We start from the raw sequence: 19,723 nt of genomic DNA on the forward strand, positions 1-19,723 counted from the left end.
TAAAAATTTGACTTTAAAATACGATTTGTCTTTCTCTTACTTAATGCTTTGTCTTGAAATTTACTCTTTCTGTGAGTCACAATTGACTCAATGGCACCTAGCAACTCCTTTTTCTGAAAATAGACACCACGTTTGCACTTGCATGATTCTAAATATCACATCCATTGGGCTCTGGGATTAATGCTATTTTGATTGCCAGCACATTGTTGTTCCGACACAGTGCAATGAAAAGCACTGTAATGAGCTAGATATAGACCCTGAGAGTGTGTAACTTCTTCTGCTTCCTGGCATGGCAACTCTGGAGAATTAGGCAGAGGTGGCAGTTAATAAATGACATCAAACTCTCCGCCATTGTGGTGGTGGTGACTGTGCACTGCGAGAGCTGATGGCGTTACCCATCCTGATTAGTGCCGTCACTCTGAATGTCTTGGGGCTGAAGTTCATATTTCCATCCATTTGGTTACAATTCGCATTGTTGATAAGCTTGAAGATATTATAAGAGAACAGAGTATGTTTAAGCATTCCCGTTTCAAGGAGGGGGCAGTCGAAAAATAAAGATGACTGAAGATTTCCATTTTGAAGCGATATCAACGAGGGGGCTCCGAAAGGATCCTGGAAAAAAACCCGTTCTTTTCTAATTCCATGTTTCCATGAACTTTTGGAGCCCTTGGCATCTAAGACAAGGTGAAGTGGCTTGTCCAAAGTCACATAGCTGACTAGGACAAAAGCTTTCCTATCCCACAGGTCACCTAACCGCTAGTCGAGTGCTTATATGTGAAATCTTATATGTGAAATCTTCCTCGGTGTGCACAGCAGTGCACAAACAGAAAATGTGTGTGCCAAGACATAGCTAGGTGACAAGAAAGGCATTAATGTCATCCTGCTCTCCAGAGGCCATGTACGGGAGAATGGAAACGTTTAAATGCACCAACCCGATCTTTAGGAAACAATGAAATTAAAAGTGGGAAGTGCACGTCAGAGGGTGAGAATGAAAGCAGATGTCAGCAGTTGACATTGAAATTTCTGAATGCCCATTTTCATGAGAACGCAACACACAGGAGACAAGGTCGCTCGTGGTCTTGATCGTGTGGGTTTGTGGTTCTCACAGAGCTAAGAGACTGTGGTGGCCACCGGTTCCCGGCTGACCAAGGAGACTCCTCACTGACTAAGGTCAGAGGATGGAAGGCCCAGAGCAGCACCAAGCAGGTTCCTGGATTGTTGAGAATGTATTTGGGGACTCAAATGTGTTTGGACTTTGTTTTAGGTATATATATATTTGGAAAACAAAAACCACCAGCGAGGCCAGGCAGACAATCTGATGTAAAAGCTGCGGAGTGTCCGGGGCTCGGGGAAGTCTCTCCTGTGAGCTGGGGTGGCTGCTTCCTCCTGGAGCGCACATCCGAGCAACAGCCGCAGCAAAGGCAGAGGCTGCTCAGAAGCAAGAGCCCCAGGCTCTGGAAAGACTCCAACAACTCAGCGGCATTGTCCAAAGAAGGGACATTACAGATCTTGATAAAAAAAAAAATTTAAAAAAAGAAAGAAAGACCACCACCACAGCCAGGGAGAATTTAAATTCTTCCAAGTCCTTGATTCTGTCTCCCAGGCCCAAAGCTGCTAAACCCCAGAGAGACCTCTGAGTACACATAGAACATCTCAGACTACTTACAAGGTAAAATCAGGCTTTTATAGAAAGCATGTAATCATGTTGCATTTGTGTAGGAAAAGGGAACAAGCCATCGAGCGCTCTCTCTATTTTTAAGAGAGAAAATTCTAAGCATGGAAGACCCCCCACACCACCCCTGACAGGCCCAGAGGAAAACAAAGACTGCTCCTCTCGTGGAATTTTCTGGACTGCACTGTAGAATTTAATTATTTTTCCTAAAATCCAGAACAGGATTCTTTTATCCCACAGGAAAAGGTTCCCTAAGCACAAGAAATGGCAAATATAACAACAACAAGGGAAGCAGGTTCGTTTCAGAGTCCCGAGAGTCAGGGGAAATCTGTACAACAAATCGTCTTCAACCTACAGACGACACACTCAAGATTCCATGGACTGCACTTTTTTTTTCCTTCTTAATATTTTGTCATGAGTCCTATGTACATCCTACATGTTTCAGTGTGTGACTGGCTGATGTGAGCCTTCTCAGATGCTCACACACGGATGGGCAGAGACAAGATGGATAGAGAGGCCGCTGAAAGGCAATTCTAAAGAAAATTAAAAATGGAGAGGGAGTCGACGTACATTAGAAACTACTTACATCTGAGTTGTTAGAATGGAGCCCCATTGTAACTCAAGGACTACCTACCTGTGTTACATTCTCAATTGCATCTTGCAGGCTCTGGCCGGTTTTATCCGACAAGATTTGTGTCCAGAGGCTTCAAAGGCGATTGCTCCTTTTCCCACTCCCCGCCCTCCCCCCCGCCTCCAGAGATGAGGGTAGAGCTCACCATGGGCTAATAAGGAGGCCCTGGATTCCTGATCTCATGGGTAAAAGGCTCCCCAATTAACAGGCCCACAGGAAACCACAAAGCGGTTTCCTAGCAAACTAGCAAAGCAGCCAGGCAATTGGAAAATGCCCGGGAAGAAACATGGAACATTAGCACATGGGGGGAAAGGAGCTACATTTTAAGATAGTCCTTGTGCATCTTTGCAAGCACCTCATATTTTTTCCCAGAGAAATAATTCGAGTTGAAGTTTCATACCCACAGAGAATTTAAGTAATTCCATAGAATCCATTTTTCCAGATCCTTTTGCCTAATTACAAATCTTTGAACCAGACAGCTGTACGTGAAAGATCAATGCCTGGCTGCACAAAGCATAGCTCCCGCATCATTAAGGGCCCTGTCTGGGGGAGCCCTGGGTAACATGCATATGGATGGGTGAAGCTTTCACACGGACGCCCTTTATGTTTGTGACGTGTGCAGTGGAGAGGCTCAATCCACTGCCCTGAATGTCTGTGGCGTCCATATTGTAAAGGAGACGATCAAATGAAACTGTATTTAAAAATAATAATAGCAACGCAACCAAGCTTGAGCTCATTTTCTGGTTTGCATTTTCTGAGTAGATGTCAACTCGATTTAACTACCTCTGAGAATATTTATCTCAGAAAATGCCAGAACTGCATTTTAGCGGATAGATGGATTTTAAACACGCTCCATAATTTGTGCAACTTGCATCTCATTTTCTAAGGCTAAATCAAGACCATAAAGCATCGGCATCTCGGATGCCACAGAAGGAAGATTTGTAGCTTGAGGAGAGGAGTCTGATTGGGGTATGTTTAAATATAGGCATGGCGTTCATGAACAAGAAGGCCCTGCTTAGTCTCTGGGAGGCTAGCAACTAGAAGGGACTGGGATTGGGCACACAAGAGAGGCAAGTCTGGTGGATGCGAAGAGATGACAGGCAGCAGAGGCATCCGGGATGGTGGCTGGCACCAAGTGAATACAGAGTCAAGGCGTTGACGGAATAGAGTGACAACATTCAGCCACACATTCAATGAGAAGACGTGTGAGGAGTCAAGAACTGTGAGAATTGAATACGGATCTGCTGCCTGGAGAACACTAGGCTGCGAGAGAGGCAGGGAGGAGTCACAAACCCAGAGATGAGGAAGGGAGACTTGGGAGACCACTCAGTCAGTCAGCCCCAGGTCTCAACCTGACCGCACCCTGGTCACAACTGCACCACAGTCTGCTAGATCTCTCCCACGCAGTGAGCTACAGCTCCACAGCATTACCGGAGACGCAGGGGAAGGAATAGGGAATACCAGGGCAGATCTCTTGTTCTCCCTCCATACCTCTCTGGTTTTGCTAGATTCATAGTAGAGTGGCAACTGTTAGAAAATGCACATAATGGACCCGGTACAATGATTAAGTGCTCATCTGTGCATTAGAAGGTTAGTAGTTCAAATCCACTTCCATGGGAGAGAAGGCGGGTGATCTATAAAGATTGACAGCCTAGCAAACCCTATGGGGCAGCTCTCCTCTAGCCTATGTGGTCACCACAAGTCAGAATGAACTTGACCGTACCCATCAAAATGGTTTCAACTTATGCACATGCACACATACAAACATATTTATGTGTGTATACATGTATATATGCACATATATGTACATGAATATACAACAAAACACACACACCTTATTTACTGACTCTGAGGCAATAGATTTTATGATGAACTCCAAGTGCTTTGAATGCAACTGCAAGAGAGACATGTACCTAGAAAGTTAGCACACTGTATATAATTGTAATTAAAGAGAAAGATGCAAATGAATTGAGATGTTCTTTTGTCTCCTTCCTTTCGGTGTCCCTCGTGTTGGCCACTAAAGACGCAGGGACAAAATGCTTATCACTTGTTTTTTCTGAAACAGCAATAAGTTTTAAATGGCAAAATAGATGAGTAAATAAACTGCTTGTTTATTAAATAGCAAATGTATCTACTCTTCATTTCCAGAATCTGGGGGTCAGAGAATAGTGGCTAGGAGAGGGGAGAATTTGGAGGGGACTGGGCTGTGGGTCCCCTATCCCTGCTCAGACTTTGCATTGGTGGTTCCTGGAGGAAGGTATTGAATCACTCTGATCTCTACCTCCTTTACCTATCAAGTGACAAAACTAAAGAATCGCTCGTGTCCCTCACGGCTCCCATATTCTCTGATGCCTCTAAGCTGAAGTTGTTCTTTCTGTAGAAATTGAACACTAGCAAGACAAGCACATCTCCGAGGGGAAGTCATATTGTTCAAGGTTTCGCCATGGAGAATGTTGCCATGCAGAATGTTTCAGGATTGCTTGTAGTTTCGGCGGACACAAGGCTTTCTGGGTCCACCATGCGAGCTTCACTGTGCTCACTGGTACTTTGTCATCAAAGAGCTTCATTACTTCTCTTTATTCTGAAACGAAAAGAATGGTGGCTTTTCCAAATCTGATTTGGGGCTAGAATCTCCTTGCCAATTCCTTTGGACAATAAATTCTGAAGAGTGGTGTTTTATATCTCCCAGACAAGTGTTTCTTTCACGAGAATGGGTGGGGATGGATGAATTTTGAAATGTCATAATTCCAGCTACCATTTATTCTACTCTATTACAAATTCAATAACCTTGAACCAGAGTTAATAGAAATTCATGATAAGTAATAAAAATCAAACTGGCCTCAATTTCCCATGGTCTCAAATACTGCTGATATGTTACCAGCTCCTAAATCTCTCTCCCTGGATTAGATTGCTCTTCTGCCCAGAGCTATTTCTACTTGCATGTCCTACCAAGGCCTCAAAGAGAAGACACTGGAACTGCAGCATCCACTCCCTTCTCGCCGCTTTGTCACTGCGTCTTTAGTGGCCAATATGAGCGACACAAAAAGGAAGGAGACAAAAAGAACATCTCTGCAGAACTGGCCACTGCTCGTGAGGTGAACGATCTCCCATCCAGCCTATTGTCTGAGCTTGAATTCCTCTTCCTTGACCTCACTGACTACTGAATCAACCTCTTTAATTTCATCAGCTACACCCCAATCACTCCCATCAAATTGTAGCATCTTGATCTAGTGATTTTAAAAGCAAATCAGATTACATCATTTTCCTAATTAAAATGTGTCCATGCCTTTAGGAACTCTGGTGGTGTAGTGGGTTCTACAGTGGGCTGAGAACCACAAGGTCAGCAGATCAAGACCCCTCAGTGGAAGAGAGATGAGGCTTTCTACTCCTGTGAAGATTTATCATCTCAGACACCCACAGGAGCAGTTCTACTCCGTCTTATCGGGTAGCTAGGAGTTGGAATCGATTCAATGGCAGTGAGTTAGAGTTCAGGGTCAAACCTAAACTCTCTAGCATTAGAGATGGCTCAGAATCCGAGCTCTGTCTCCTACCCCACCCCTTCTTGAGCCACCCCCTCCTCTTTCCACCATGCTGGTGTTACTTGCCCCTCATGTCGGCTTTGGCTCATAATGACAGTATGTGTCATAAAATGAAACATCGTCTGATTACCCACCATCTTCACTCTCACGGCTATGTTTGAGTCTATTGTTACAGCTATGATTTCAATCCATCTTATTAAAGATCTATCTCATTGTCACTAACCCTCTACCGTCGAACCATCCGATCCTCTCTTTAGAATGCTGTTCCTTTCTGGTGAGTGGACTTTCCTAATGCCTCTTGCAAAGTAAGCCAGGTGAAACTACCCCCTCTCGGCTTCACAGGATGGTGCTGCTTCTTTTTCGTCTCTGACTCATTTTCCATCCTCTGGCTGCCACAGCTTCTGATCATCCTATGCTTTTGAAGTTCCCCAATAGGGACCTGCTTGTTTCCATCCTAGTCTTTACGCGCAATCGCTCCCCCTAGAGAAACATCTCTCACTCCCTTCTTTGCCAGGTAGACTCCACTCCTCCTTGACACTGCCCTCAGCCTCTCGAAGAAGTCTTTCCTCACTGCCCATACCTTCTGATGGCGTAAACTCCCTTCCACCAGTCTTCACCATGGGGCATTTTAACTGCAAAATCTGGGTTTTGTTTCTTGAATAACGTCTGACATGTAAGAAATGTCCAAGAAACTGGTTATAAATAAGCAAATAGGTATATGCACAAATAGGGCATCCTTCCCAAAGCCCCTTTGCATTCCCACATTTGTTCATTTATTGTGTATTTCTTGGACAGTCCGGGTATGACACAGGATTCCCAGCCTGGGGATCATCAGTGCCCCCTTTCTCTGTCTAATAAGAAAGGCCTGGAGATCACCACCCAAACAAGGGGCCACTGAAAACCCTGTGGAGCACCACTCCACACGGGCACACAGGGGGGACCAGAATCAGAATCAACTGGGTGGCAACCTTTGCTTGTTTGTTTTCCCCCATTCACAAAAGTACCTAGTTCTAGACAAAAAAATGCAAGTGAACATGCAAGGTAGAGTCACGGCCTTGGCCATGAGAAATATCATTTAAAATGTGGCACAATGCATTCAGAGAGAGAGAGAGAGAGAGAGAGAGAGAGAGAGAGAGAGAGAGAGAGAGAGAGAGAGAGAGAGAGAACTATCTCATATGGGGCTGGGGGCTGTCACTGAAGTCTCTTGCCCAGTTGGTAAGATCTTAGGTGACTGCTTTTCTCCTTTGCGCTTCTATGATGTGGCTTTATTTTTCATTCACTCTGCACATACCATTGTGACAAAGTTAATAAGGCTCATTTTAACCATTCACAATATCCTTCATGCCATGTAAATTGTCTAGGATAATAAATGTTCCAGTCTTACTTTTTGGACATTGATGAAAATACCAAGATTCTTCACACTGAAAGCCAGCTCAATATGTGAGAAGGTGGCCTCATCATGAGCACACAGAACATCCGGAGGATGTGATAATTTTCACAAAGATGTCCACCTAAAACCTCATTTCATGAGCAATGAAACTCCACTATAATCAGTCTTTCTGGGGGTCACGATGGCAGCACACCCAGACCTTTGGTTCGGTGCTGCTGCACAATCGAGTCTAGACTTCCACAGCCGGTGACGAGAATAAAGGCACCAACCCAACTCTTAAAGAGGGGCGGCATATGGAGAACATTAATGGAACATAGACATTGCTGGTCAGAATCCAGCAGAGGTCATCAGAGACACATCCTCTCTTGTGAAGGGACGTCTACAAGCAATTTTCCTTTGCGTGACCATGGTTTTGATCTGTTTACACATGGAATGTTTGCGTGGAAGAAAAGTAATCCTATTTCCTATCAAGATTTTGTAAAGATTAGATATGTACAGAGAGGTGGATCAATACCTCTTAACCAGTAGTTAAACATATTCGTTCGTGACAATTTCTTGATTGAGCTGCATTGTCAAGTAGGGTTCCAGACCAATGATATTTAGCTACTTTTTCTATTCTCTGGCTGACTTTCTGTGTTAGTCTGGGTGGACTAGAGAGATAAATCCAGTGACATTCATATGTGTGTAAGAGAGACCTTTATCATCCAGAACAATTGTATATTGAGAAAACATCCAAGCCCAGTCCAGATCAAGTTCATAAGTCCGATATTAGCCCATATGTCTGAAGCCAATCTATAAATTCATCTTCAGACTCACACAAAACATGCAATGATGTCAAATGCAGGAAGATCACAGGTCAGTGGGGGATCCAGTGGTGGTGGAAACATCTCAGCCCTAGTGTGGGTCTCCACGTGGATCCTCCAACTCCAGGGTTCTGACTGCCATCCACGTGGCTCCATGTGACTTGTCAACAGAAATGTGAAGCAGAGAGAATGTGTGTCCCGCCTCCAGGGAGGAAGATAGGAGTTACCAGAAACCTCAAGAGAAGGCCACGCCCCCACAGAGGCACCATTGTCTATGACCTGATTGACAGGCTAGACTCCACCCCTTCAAAACTCCACCCCTTCACTCAAGTTGACAGATTATATAACTGGCACACTTGCAGATGACTCAAAAGAAGAATAACATAAGTGCATTTGTTCCACCTGAACACAGAGGGTTAAGATAAAGTCTCCAATTCCAACGATCCAACGTTGAATCTATGGCTTATGCATCTGCCTACATTGAAGCTCCATGATCCTATGCAGTTTACCTTTACACTGCATCTCAGCGTTCTTGTCAGGGCAACAGGGCGATGACACTTCCTTCCCAAGGTGGTTCCCCTGTTGACATAGAATCTGGCATGTGGCTAGCAAGCATTATCAATGATCCTAGTGTTCTGCAAAGCTATGACAACCAAAGGGTCCATTTGGCCTATAGATGTGTTGCCACAAACTCAAACTGTTTGATAAGACTGGGATGTTTCCCACAAAACCCTGAGGTTTTCACTCATCATGAAAATAAGTCCTAAGCTCTGACAACATCTTTTCCGTTTAACACGTACAATTGTCAGTGGTGAGGAGGATCCATCCCCTCAATCCTTGGATGAGTCACGGGCGCCTTTGCCCTAGAGATCACTCACTGCTTGGTTCCCTCACTCCTGGGCACCTTGTATACCTCTGAGCTTACACTCCTACCTGTCAAAGCTCAGGTGCATGATTGCAAGTCTCAAAAAAAAATCTCGCCACCATTGAACTGATTCCGACTAAAGGACATGGTAGAACTTCCTCTGGGTTGCCAAACTTCAAAACATAATCAGAGCAGAAAGCCTCATCTTTCTCCCATAGAGTAACTGGTGGTTTCAAACTGTTGACCTTGCAGTGAGCAGCCCAACTCAAAACCACTCTACCACCAGGGCTCCTCAGAAGATAAGCAGTACATCAAAAGGAAACAACCTGCTCTTTCTCTTTCCCCAGAGAGCACACATGTTTAATTTGTAGCAAATGTATAAATAGAAAATGTCTATGACACTAACCCAGAGAGCTCAGTGTTATCACCTTAAACGAAGGAGAGTATGCTGGCCTTTACAGTTTAGAAATATGTGGTATGAATTTCAGAACAGTGAGCATGAAGGGGGATTTTTAAAAACCCATTTCTAATAGGCCAGCAATGTTTACCAAACCCCGCCCAGGGGAGCTGGCCTTTGTGCCATTCCTTGGAGGGCAGATGTTAGGCCCTGCCAGTGCATCTGAGGGGCTGTTGTCCCCCCTTTGCACATGCCATCAGCCCGCTGGTGACATTTCTTCAAATCAGTGAGGCATCCCGTTGTGCGTGAGTGCCCGGCCCGGCAGCCCCACGGAGCCTCTGATTACAACATCCTTTCACTTGTAAGCCTGGACACCATGTCCCCCATCCCAAGAAGGAGGCTTCCCGCATGGTCTCTGATGTTCGGCTTTGTTGTGTCTTTTCACTGAGCACAAAAACCTGCCTGCAAGTGTCCTGACTCCTGTCTCTCTGTAGATCAAAATGCAACCAGCATGTGGCAGCCACAGACTCCGAAGCCAAGGTCCGTCAGGGGCTCTCATTCTGACCCTGGTCCCCAGTCATTGATTGCCATGAGCCAGTCACAGGGCCTCCAGGAGGCCCATTTCTCCTGGGGTGATCTGGAGAATTCCTGGGTTAAAAGTGAGTAGAGCACATTCAAGCAAACATGCCAATGATTCAGAAATAAATAAATACACTGAAAAACCACGCTGAACTCGAATCCACTTGAATGAAAGAGTGTCACACAAAGCAATCCTGTACACATGAATGTCTTCACTCAGTGGATGCATTGAACCAAGTTGGCTACAAAAGAAAAGTACGAAATGGAGCCTTTCCGTGTTTAACCAATCTAACAACAACAGTAACGCTTTGGGAGAAGGACCGGGCTTTCTACTCCCATGGAGTCACAGTGTCAGAAACTCGAAGGAGGCAGCTCTGCCCTGTCCTGTAGGGTCACTAGGCATCAGCCTGGACTCGATGGCAGTGAGTAAAACTTGAATTATTTGTCTGCAAGTGACAGTGACACACGGTCCATGTAAAATGTGTCCTCCTGCAGTCTTAGAGTCTAGGTTGTGTTCATGTCCACTTATTAACCTTTTGAATGAAAAAAAAACAACACATTAAGTCAATACAAGTGGGTCCCTAAATGTTCAAGAGGAATTAAAAATTGGTGAAATTTTTCCAAGTGCTTTTTTTTAAATTAAAAAATTACATTTTTTATTGTGAATTGAGGGAAGGTGTAGAGAGAAGCTCCCCAGTCTGACATCCAAGAACTCACAAGAATTCATTCCATTGGCTGGAACCCCCTCAGCGTCATATCACTAACGCCACTTCCTCCCTGTATTCCCATTTCCATCCCATCCCTCCTTCTTTCTCAATAAGTCTGAACCTTGTCCTTTGGTAAAGGCTGTCCTTTTTTTAATGTACAAAGGAGCTTTAGGCACCAAGTCTGCAGTTCAAAACCACCAGCTGCTCCGAGGGAGAAAGGTGACAGTCTCAGAAACACCCGGGGCAGTTAGTTTTACCCTGTGTTATATACGGCTACTATGGGTCAGAGTGGACTCTCGATGGCAGTGAGGTGTTTGAGTTATGAACCTAAAACAATGCAAAAACAATAAATCCAATTTCTTCTAGAGGTTTGAACAAGCTTTTCCAGGGGCTGTGAGTGGAACATGTTTACCCATTTACCTGTTTCCTATTCAGATATAATCCTGTGCCAACTCCCGGAAACCTGTAGTGATGTTCAAACCCATTTCAACTCCTAGAGATCCCCTGTGACCAGGTGGAACTGCCCTGCATGTCATCCTTGCAGAGGATCAGAGGATCGGCCAGGTCTTTTCCCTGCAGGGCCTCTGGGTGTATCCAGACCACCAACATCTCTGTCAGCAGCCAAACCCTTCCAGGAAGCCTTCACCTCAAACTGCAGGCATTCCAAGGCTCCTTGTTCAAGTTCTACATTCAGAGATGGGCTCCTAACCAGGCGGTTCGAAACCACCAGCTGCTCTGCAGAATGAGGAAGAGGTTTTCTGCCCCGCAAACAGTTATAGGCCTAGAAGCCCAGAGGCACAGCTCTTCTCTGTCCCAGATGGTCGAAAAGAGTCAGAAACGGCTTAGTCACAATGAGTTACCTCCTCCAATTGTGTTCTTTAAGAAAAATTTTACAAACCCCAAACATTTTCTAATTTGGGCTGCATGTCAGGAACAAAACAACATGTAAGCTCCGTGTCTACCTTTTAGAGCCAGGAAGAAATATTGTTTATAATTTCACGGAAGGTAAAACATTTCACCAAGGGCAAACATTCATCACAAAATGAATCAACATCCAGTCACCTTTCTCCCCATTCACATGCAAATCGCATCCCTGTGTCCCTTCCGGCCATTATCTGTGACATTTAAACGCAGTTACCTTGGACCTAAGGCACTCATTAACCCCAGGCAAGATAGGAGTGCAAACAAATCTTTGATAATGTTTCAGGAGACCTCACAATTTCTTCTTTTCTTTCCTTTGAGCAAAACCTTCCTTTAAAAATACACCAACTGCCCTGTCACCAAGGGCACTTTCCCCAAGCAAGTGAAATGGCTTTTCCCTGGTAAATCAGAGCCAAGTCTAAGGAACTGGAAAGGTTTCCTAGTTGGAGACTTTAGTCTTATTCCTTCCAATGCTAACAGAAGGTAAAGGAAGTGAAATTCAAAACAGAGAGATGGACTACTTTTTACTACACCAGCATCCAGGGGGAGAATGAAGCAATTCTGAAATACCAAAACCAACCCAAACTCATGGCCAGCGAGTCCGGTCCTTTTCAGACTCACGAAACATGCAATGACGCCAACTGCAGGCGGATCACAGGTCAGGGGGTGGACAGTCTTGTGGATCCAGTGGCAGTAAAAGCATCTCAACGCTGGAAAGGATCTCCATGTGGCTCCTTCAGCTCCAGGACTCTAGAGCAGCTCCATGTATCTTTGCATCAGGAATGTCTCACAGGGAGTCAGCCTGTGTCCTGCCTCCAGCAAGGTAGTTATTTCCTTAGAGACTCACAATGAAGTCATCAAGCTGTGACCTGATTGACAAGCTAAACTGCACCCCTTCATTCTGAAGGCTCAAAGTCCCAAAAGATTAGGTAACTACCACAGAGGCCCCACATTTTTGTGGGGGGAGGGTGGCTGTGAGAGCTCAGTGGTAAAATTCTCACATTCTATGTAGGAGACCAGGAGGACATTCTGCTTGGAAGAGGAGCAGTGAAAAAGAGGAAGGTCCTCATGGAGATGGACTCACGTTGGCACTGCAACAATGGGCTCAGGCACAAGTAGAACTGTGTGGATGGCACAGCGTTTGTTGTGTGGTGCATGGGGCTGCTAGGAGTCGGAACCCACTCCGTATCCTCTCACAAAGACCTGCAGGTTTGATCCCTGGCGGATGCACCTCACGGAGAGCCACCGCCCAGCTGCAGATGGAAGAATGCGTATTTCTAAGATGCTGGATAGTTTTCAAAGGAGCTTCCACATTAAGGCAGACTTGGGTGACAGACTGGTGGCTGACTTCGAAAATTAGCCTCATGGATCAAAGTAGTGTGACCAACTGACAGCGGGACTGACACGAGAGCAGACCGAGAGCAGTGCTAATGCTGGTCGATGTGGTAGTTACATGATACAGTGTCAATCTGAGGATTAAGAGTGTAGGGGTGGAGTCTTGCTTGTCTATCAGGATACAGCCAATGAAACCTCTGTGTGGGCATGGCTTCTCCCGAGGATTCTGGAAACTCTTATATTCCTTCTTGGAGGCGGGAGACACACTTTCTCTGCTCACACCCTGGGAGACATAGCAGCTGACAAGACAAATGGAACTATGGTAGTGCCCTGAGCTGGAGAAGCCACATGCCTGTCAGCGCTGAGTTTCTTACAATGCCACTGGATCCACAAGACTTTCCCCTGTCTTCATTCTGAAGACCAAGCAATTCCTTCCTTCTGGAGTAATTTTGTGCAAACTGCATGGAATTGCACATAATTTAAATATAAAATATCTTTCTTGTGCAAAATGCCACAAAAAGCGTTTTAATCTTTACACAAAAGGTGAATAAGGTAATGATTCACACGTCCCTTGGCCACAGGATAGGCAGGAGCATAGGTGATGGTGAGATTTTGTCTCTCAGGTAAATTGGATATTTTATCCGAGAAAAGATGTCCCTGGAAAAGGACACCAAGCTTAGTCAATGAAGCGACAGCCAAGAAGATGCTTCAGGTGACGAATTGACACAGTGGCTGCCACCTGGGTCCAAACATAACGGTCATGAGGAGGCCATGGGGTGGGGCGGGGGCTGTGTCCTCCTCTTGTACACAGGGCCACTGCACAGCACAGCCAACGCAATGGCACCTCCCAACAACGGCGCGAAGCAGTACGAGCACTGAACAGACTGAAACAGTCCGGGACTCCCAGCCCCGGGAATCATATGAAAGCAATGGTTATTACTGCATGGTGATAACATTCTTCTGTGTGAGGAAGTAACCAACCTTCAGTGGCCTGTGCTTTCAGCGGTTCCATTCTCTGGTGGCCATGGTGACAGGCAGCCCCCACATCCAACGGGACCCCATTCACCTTAGTAACCAGCCTCTGCATTCCATGTGAGAATGTCTTGGCGGTAGGTAGGTTTCAGCCTGGGCATACTGTTTTCCAAAATTAACTTGGAGCTTCCAAAATCTCTGTTTTGGGGGGAGTTCCGGAAAGGGGTTTGCATAGCTAATAGCAAGAAAACAAAAAGCAGTGCATTTGTTCTCACATTGCTGTTTCCACGAAACACTAGCCTGTTCCCTTTGCTGCAAATGCGAGGGTGGAATGACACGGCTGCTGGCGCTGAATGCTAGCAGATGACCTGAAAGAATGAAAGTCTTCCCGGGAGCAATAGAAGACCGCACAGCTGAAAAGCAAGGTCTAGTCTCAGGCATGTGGGGTCACTCAAGCACTGAACTGCATTCTAATCCCTGCTTCTGCCATGGGGACAACTCAGCCAAGCCATACCCACTGCCATCAAGTCCACTCTGATTCACAGCACTGCGATATAAGGTTTTTGAGACTACAAATTTTTATGGAAGCAGACAGCCCCACCTTTCTCCCGCAGCATCGCTGGCAGCTTTGAACCACCCAACTTTGGGGTTACCAGACCAACTCTTACCCAATGCCCTCATTATACTGTTGTCGAAGTTGATCTTTCAAGAAATTTCTAGATTGCCTAGATTGCCTAGTGTAGGTCTCCCATTTTAAAGATGAGAAAACGGAGGCCCAGAGAGGTAACATGTCTACCAATACAAACATCGCTCAAGAATGCCTTCCTCATCTGGTTATGTTTTGTTCTAAACAACGTGTGACATGTGGAATTAAATGTATGAGGAATAACAATGAGTGGAATGAGAGAAGCTGAGAACAAAACTTTAATCAATTTTACAAGTGAGATGAGTGTACAAGAAAATGGATTTTTTTTTTTACAACTAAGAAGTCATTATAAGTGCTATACACAGTCTCACCTGGGCTGAAACCAAGCTCATTGTTTTTCTACAAAGAAAAGGAAAACAGAAACAAACAAACCAGGGTTGACACGTGTATAATTATCCCATTGTCCACTTGCAGAGGGGATGAAAAGAGAGTTTGCACAAAAGGTATAACTCATTATTTGTGGTTCTGCATGGATTAAAACTGGACAATGAACTTGGAAAAGTCAAACATCTTCATGGTAAGCTGTCATTGTTTTAAGACAGAGAAACAAAATCAAAACATTGATGATTCTAAGAATATGATTCTCTTTGAAGTACTTCATAACCAAATGAAAAGAAAAACAATTTTTGTAAACATATCATCATTTCCAATCAACAAATAAGTTTTCCAGCAAAACTACAGTTATTGAAAGTTCGTGGGTACAATTAATAGACTCTAAAATGCTTGTCTCCCATTGAACACTGTAAATGCCCTGTGATGGTTTGGGATGAGGTCAACTAGACACTCCTGCATAAGGGGAGGGGCAGAGCCCCACCTATCAATTGCATCGCAGCCAGATGCCCCTTCCCTGGAAGTGGCCTTTTGTATAAGAGAGTGAGACTGAGCAGAGCTGACCTCTCTTTGGACCTTTGCCTTCCACTGGGGCTGACTCTCCAGTCTGGTTCTTCAATCTCCTACACTCAACCTGTGGGTCGTGGCCCATTTGGAGGTCAAATGGCCCTTTCACAGGGGTCGCTTAATTCATGAGAGTAGCAAAATGACAGGGATGAAGTAGTCAGGAAAATAATTTTATGGTTGGGGGTCACCACACACGAGGAACTGTGTGAAAGGGCCGCGGCGTGAGGAAGGCGGAGAACCACTGTCCTATTGTGTTGCCTGCCCAACCCAGGGCCATCAGCGGATGACCGGCGATCAGTCCATCCAACTGACTTTTGATCCACCAGACTGTGCCGGACCCACGCTCTGCTCTCTGGGCTTCCTGTTCATCAGCTTCCAGGAGTCAGGAATGGCTTGACCTGAAATAGACCGGACTTACCTATTTCTACAGCAGTGTGAGCCATTCCTTGTAGACATCTCTTCTATAGACAACATTTGCTGTTCTCGAGAACCAAACCTAACACATATCCCCACAAGACGCTCGAAATAGCACGTTGGGCAGGGTACCAAAAGGAAGCTCACTCACTGCAGGGTTTTAAGACAGTTAAATGTTAATTGTGTACAAAGCTCTTGAAAATGTAGGCTCAGAAGCATCATCTAAATATGCACACTTTAGATATATTTTTGAAATTATAGGATGCATGTAATCATCCAACCATTCCCTTTTCTGAACAAAAAAAAATAAAGACTAGGGGAGAAAGAACAAGTTGGCTAAGGAGATAGGCAAGTTGGAAAGGACAGTGTGAATTACAGAAGCCTGATGTATGCTGAGCCCTGTCTCTCCCATTAACACTGTATCATGAATAGATGGCCCACCTTCTAAAGAAGAGTGTCTTCTTAGATCAAACACATGGCAAACAATACAGCCAAGAGTCCCAATTCAGGTAGATGGTCTCGTCATGGGCTGTTGAAACTCATTTTAATAGAAAGACCTTGGAAAGGACATTCTTGGATCCAATTGCCTGATGTTGCATCTCCAAATGTGAATTCAAATCGCTTAGCTACTGCCAAGGAGCATGCAGAAAGCCGTCAACAGGCAGAGGAATGCAGGGATCAGGTTCCAAAGCTTGACTTCTTATCATGTGTCCCTCACCACTTAGCAAAGGGATGAGCATCCAGGCAGGGACTAACCTTCATTATCACTGTCTATTGAACGATAAAGCAGGTTTGCTGAGGCTTAAGGACCCCAGTGCACTATTGTCCAATTTTTCCACAGGAGTTCAGTGCATCTTCAAAGGCATATTTAAGGGGACAGAGCAAAAGAGGGTGCCATTGACTTACAAAAATACTTCATTGCCAAGCAACCTGATAAACATCTGAGTATCCTCTTTCAAGACAAAGTCCTCGGGTCTAAGAATTCAGGTCAAGGCCTGGGTCCCGACCTTTACTTGGTCACAACTTTAGGCACTTTGATGTTCTGTAATGACAACGACAACATCAAATGGCCTGTCTGCGGAAAAAGAGGTATCTAACCGGATCGCTTTTCAATGGAAGGGAGCCCTTTTTCGATAGGTGAGAAAACTTTTAGCATCGAACCACGCCTTTTAGAGTTCTTCCTGGAGACTCGGTCAGTTCTACAGAGTTTTGCTGAATTTTGGTTTTCCTTCCCTTACCATTGTGTCACAACGCCACGTGTGGAAATGATCCTTTCCGCCATCTCTACCTTTGGAAAATATCCAGCAATCTTTTTGCCCTGGACAGTTGGCAGTGATCTTTGTTAATCAATTCTTTTTTTTAATGATGTATCAATGGGAGATTTTCCTGTTCCCACCTGGCTATGAACAATTATCTGTGCAGAGATTTTTAGGCTATGGACTGCCAACTACAATAGAAGGGACATGAAAGTGATATATTCAAATAATTGTCCTTTCAGGGTTTTCTGAGATTATATAAATGAAATGTTTTTTTTTGGGGGGGGTGATGCAGAAGAAACATTTATAAGGAGGCTTCTCTATCTTGAGTCCCTGGGTGGTGCAAGGATTGGATGCTCAGGTGCTAACCAGAAGGTTGAAAGTTTGAATTTACATAGAGGCACCTTGGAAGAAAGGCCAGGTGATCTACTTCCAAAACAGCAGCCACTGTAAGTGCTCTGAGGCACCCGGGGCTGCTAAGTGTCAGAGTCCACTAGAGAGCAGCTGGTAGGTCCTGATTTTCTGTGCTTATTCTTTAGAAACACAGCAACTATGAGAAAATCAAAGGGACAAATCACCCCACAACCATGTATTTCTTCTAGGAAAGCTGGTCAATTAAAGCAGGGAGGATTGCTGGGTGGGGATGGAGCACCCAGATTGTGGAAGTGGAGTCAGAACATAAACTCAAAACAGGACTCCGAGGATGGCAAGCATTTTTCTGATCCATCTTTGGTGGTAAAGGCAGACACATGAACAATATAGCTATGCCTAGAGCTTAGAAAGGGTTAAATTACCGCTTACAGTCATAAACATGCATACTATATATACACACGTACATACACACATCTATACATACATGTAAAATTTTTAAGACCCTTGCTATCCTTATCTTGCACATTTCGTGCATACACTTTCATCAACAATGACCAAACACTGAATAATTCCCAGCAATATATATTTTGAAAGCAGCAGGTTCACTAAGTGTGCTTTTGTATTTAGAAATAATTCATACAAGGACAATGTTATGCTTAGGCTGGAACTGGATCTTCACCCAAACTTAGCCATCCTGGCATGCATTCCAAGATCAGAAAATCCTACAAAGGTTACAAACTGTGAATATTTTTCATTTACCACATGCTTGGCAATTTGCAGCTTAAATAATTCATGGAGTCTTGTGTAACTTTAGAACTTTAATGCATAGCCTGCTGCCTATACAGGACAGGGACCGATGGATATCTAGATATCTGTCCTCATGATCCTATCTGCTTGGGGAAAAAAGTGGCCAGAATTTGCCATTAGGCAGACCTTTTCTTCCTCCTCCTCCTCCCCCGCCTTCTCCTCCTCTTCTTCTTTCTCCTTTTAAACACTGGTCTATTAAAGAATTATGTAGCACGCAAATTTTATTCTCCAATATTTTCATCAAATGACATATCCAGCTAACAAACAAATGTAACAGCCCTGTCCTTACATTCCACTCAGTCCCCATCTAGAACAGGTAATACTGACAGGCATCAAGAATAAAGAAGCATTTCATTTACTCCACAAAATGCTCTACCAGTGTTTGGAATCTGAGATGCCAGTCATATATCCATGTTCCCAGAGATGGCACTGCCAACATGCTGGCCGGGGTCCGCACAAACCCACCCTGTGTCTCAAAATGACCCCAGGCAGCTCAGGGCAGACGCTGCTGGGCTGGGCTGGATTTCAAACCAGGCTCGGGAGAAGGAAGAACATCCACCCCATTGCACGCCTGCCACTCACGACTGGCATTCATTATCAGGTTTTTCAAAGGAATTCCCAAGGTGGCTGTGATCCCCGGGATGGATGGAGAAAATGTAATTACGCTACTTTAAAACAAAATCAAATTGCCAAGCTATGTATCTCGGCAGCAAAATACCTTCGGATCATTCCTTTGAAGCCTTTCATAAGCTTCTGGAAAATTTCCAGAAGTGGAGATAAATGGACTGACATTCTAAACCGACACCATCGCAGAGGGTGAGCATGCCGCCTCTCAGCCCGCTCTTCATCAAGCAGCGACGCCCGAGCAAACAGCCACTTCTGATCGGACAGCCCGGGAGCGCCTTGCCCTGTGCTTCATGCCACTCACATATGGTTGCCCCGCGTCTTCGGCGACTGGCACGTGCGCACGGAAGCAGGTGTCCATGGCAGCGTGGCCTCCCCAACCTCCAGGACCATCGCAAAGCGTCATCGGAGGGCTTCTAATCGCGTGCCCTGAGAACCCAGCCTCCTTTCCAGTACTTCTCAACTGTCTCAGGTGAGCAATTTGAAGTACCGTGTCTGCATGAGAGAAATTAATAGCAGCTGCTCACGGCAGAAAATACTAAAGCAGTTTAAAACGGAAACCCACTCCCAAAGCTGAATCGCCACTGCAAAGACGCTGTGATTCCTGGTCGGCCGGAGAGGGGCGCTGTGGACGTTTTCTTGGAAGAGTCACTGGGCAGAAGGCCAGCTTGGGCTCTGCTTGCGCTAAACACCCTTTTCAGTGAAAGAGGGCTGATTGAGAAAAGCCAAATATGCCGATGGGGTCAAGGAATTCTTTTTCTTTTTCAGTGTCAAAAAGCTTCCCAGCCCCAGCCAAGTCCTAATAGTTAGGCGGCAAGTTCTCAGCAATAGAAGAC

Source organism: Tenrec ecaudatus, chromosome 7, assembly GCF_050624435.1.
Source record: "Tenrec ecaudatus isolate mTenEca1 chromosome 7, mTenEca1.hap1, whole genome shotgun sequence".
NCBI classification, from domain to species: Eukaryota; Metazoa; Chordata; class Mammalia; order Afrosoricida; family Tenrecidae; genus Tenrec; species Tenrec ecaudatus.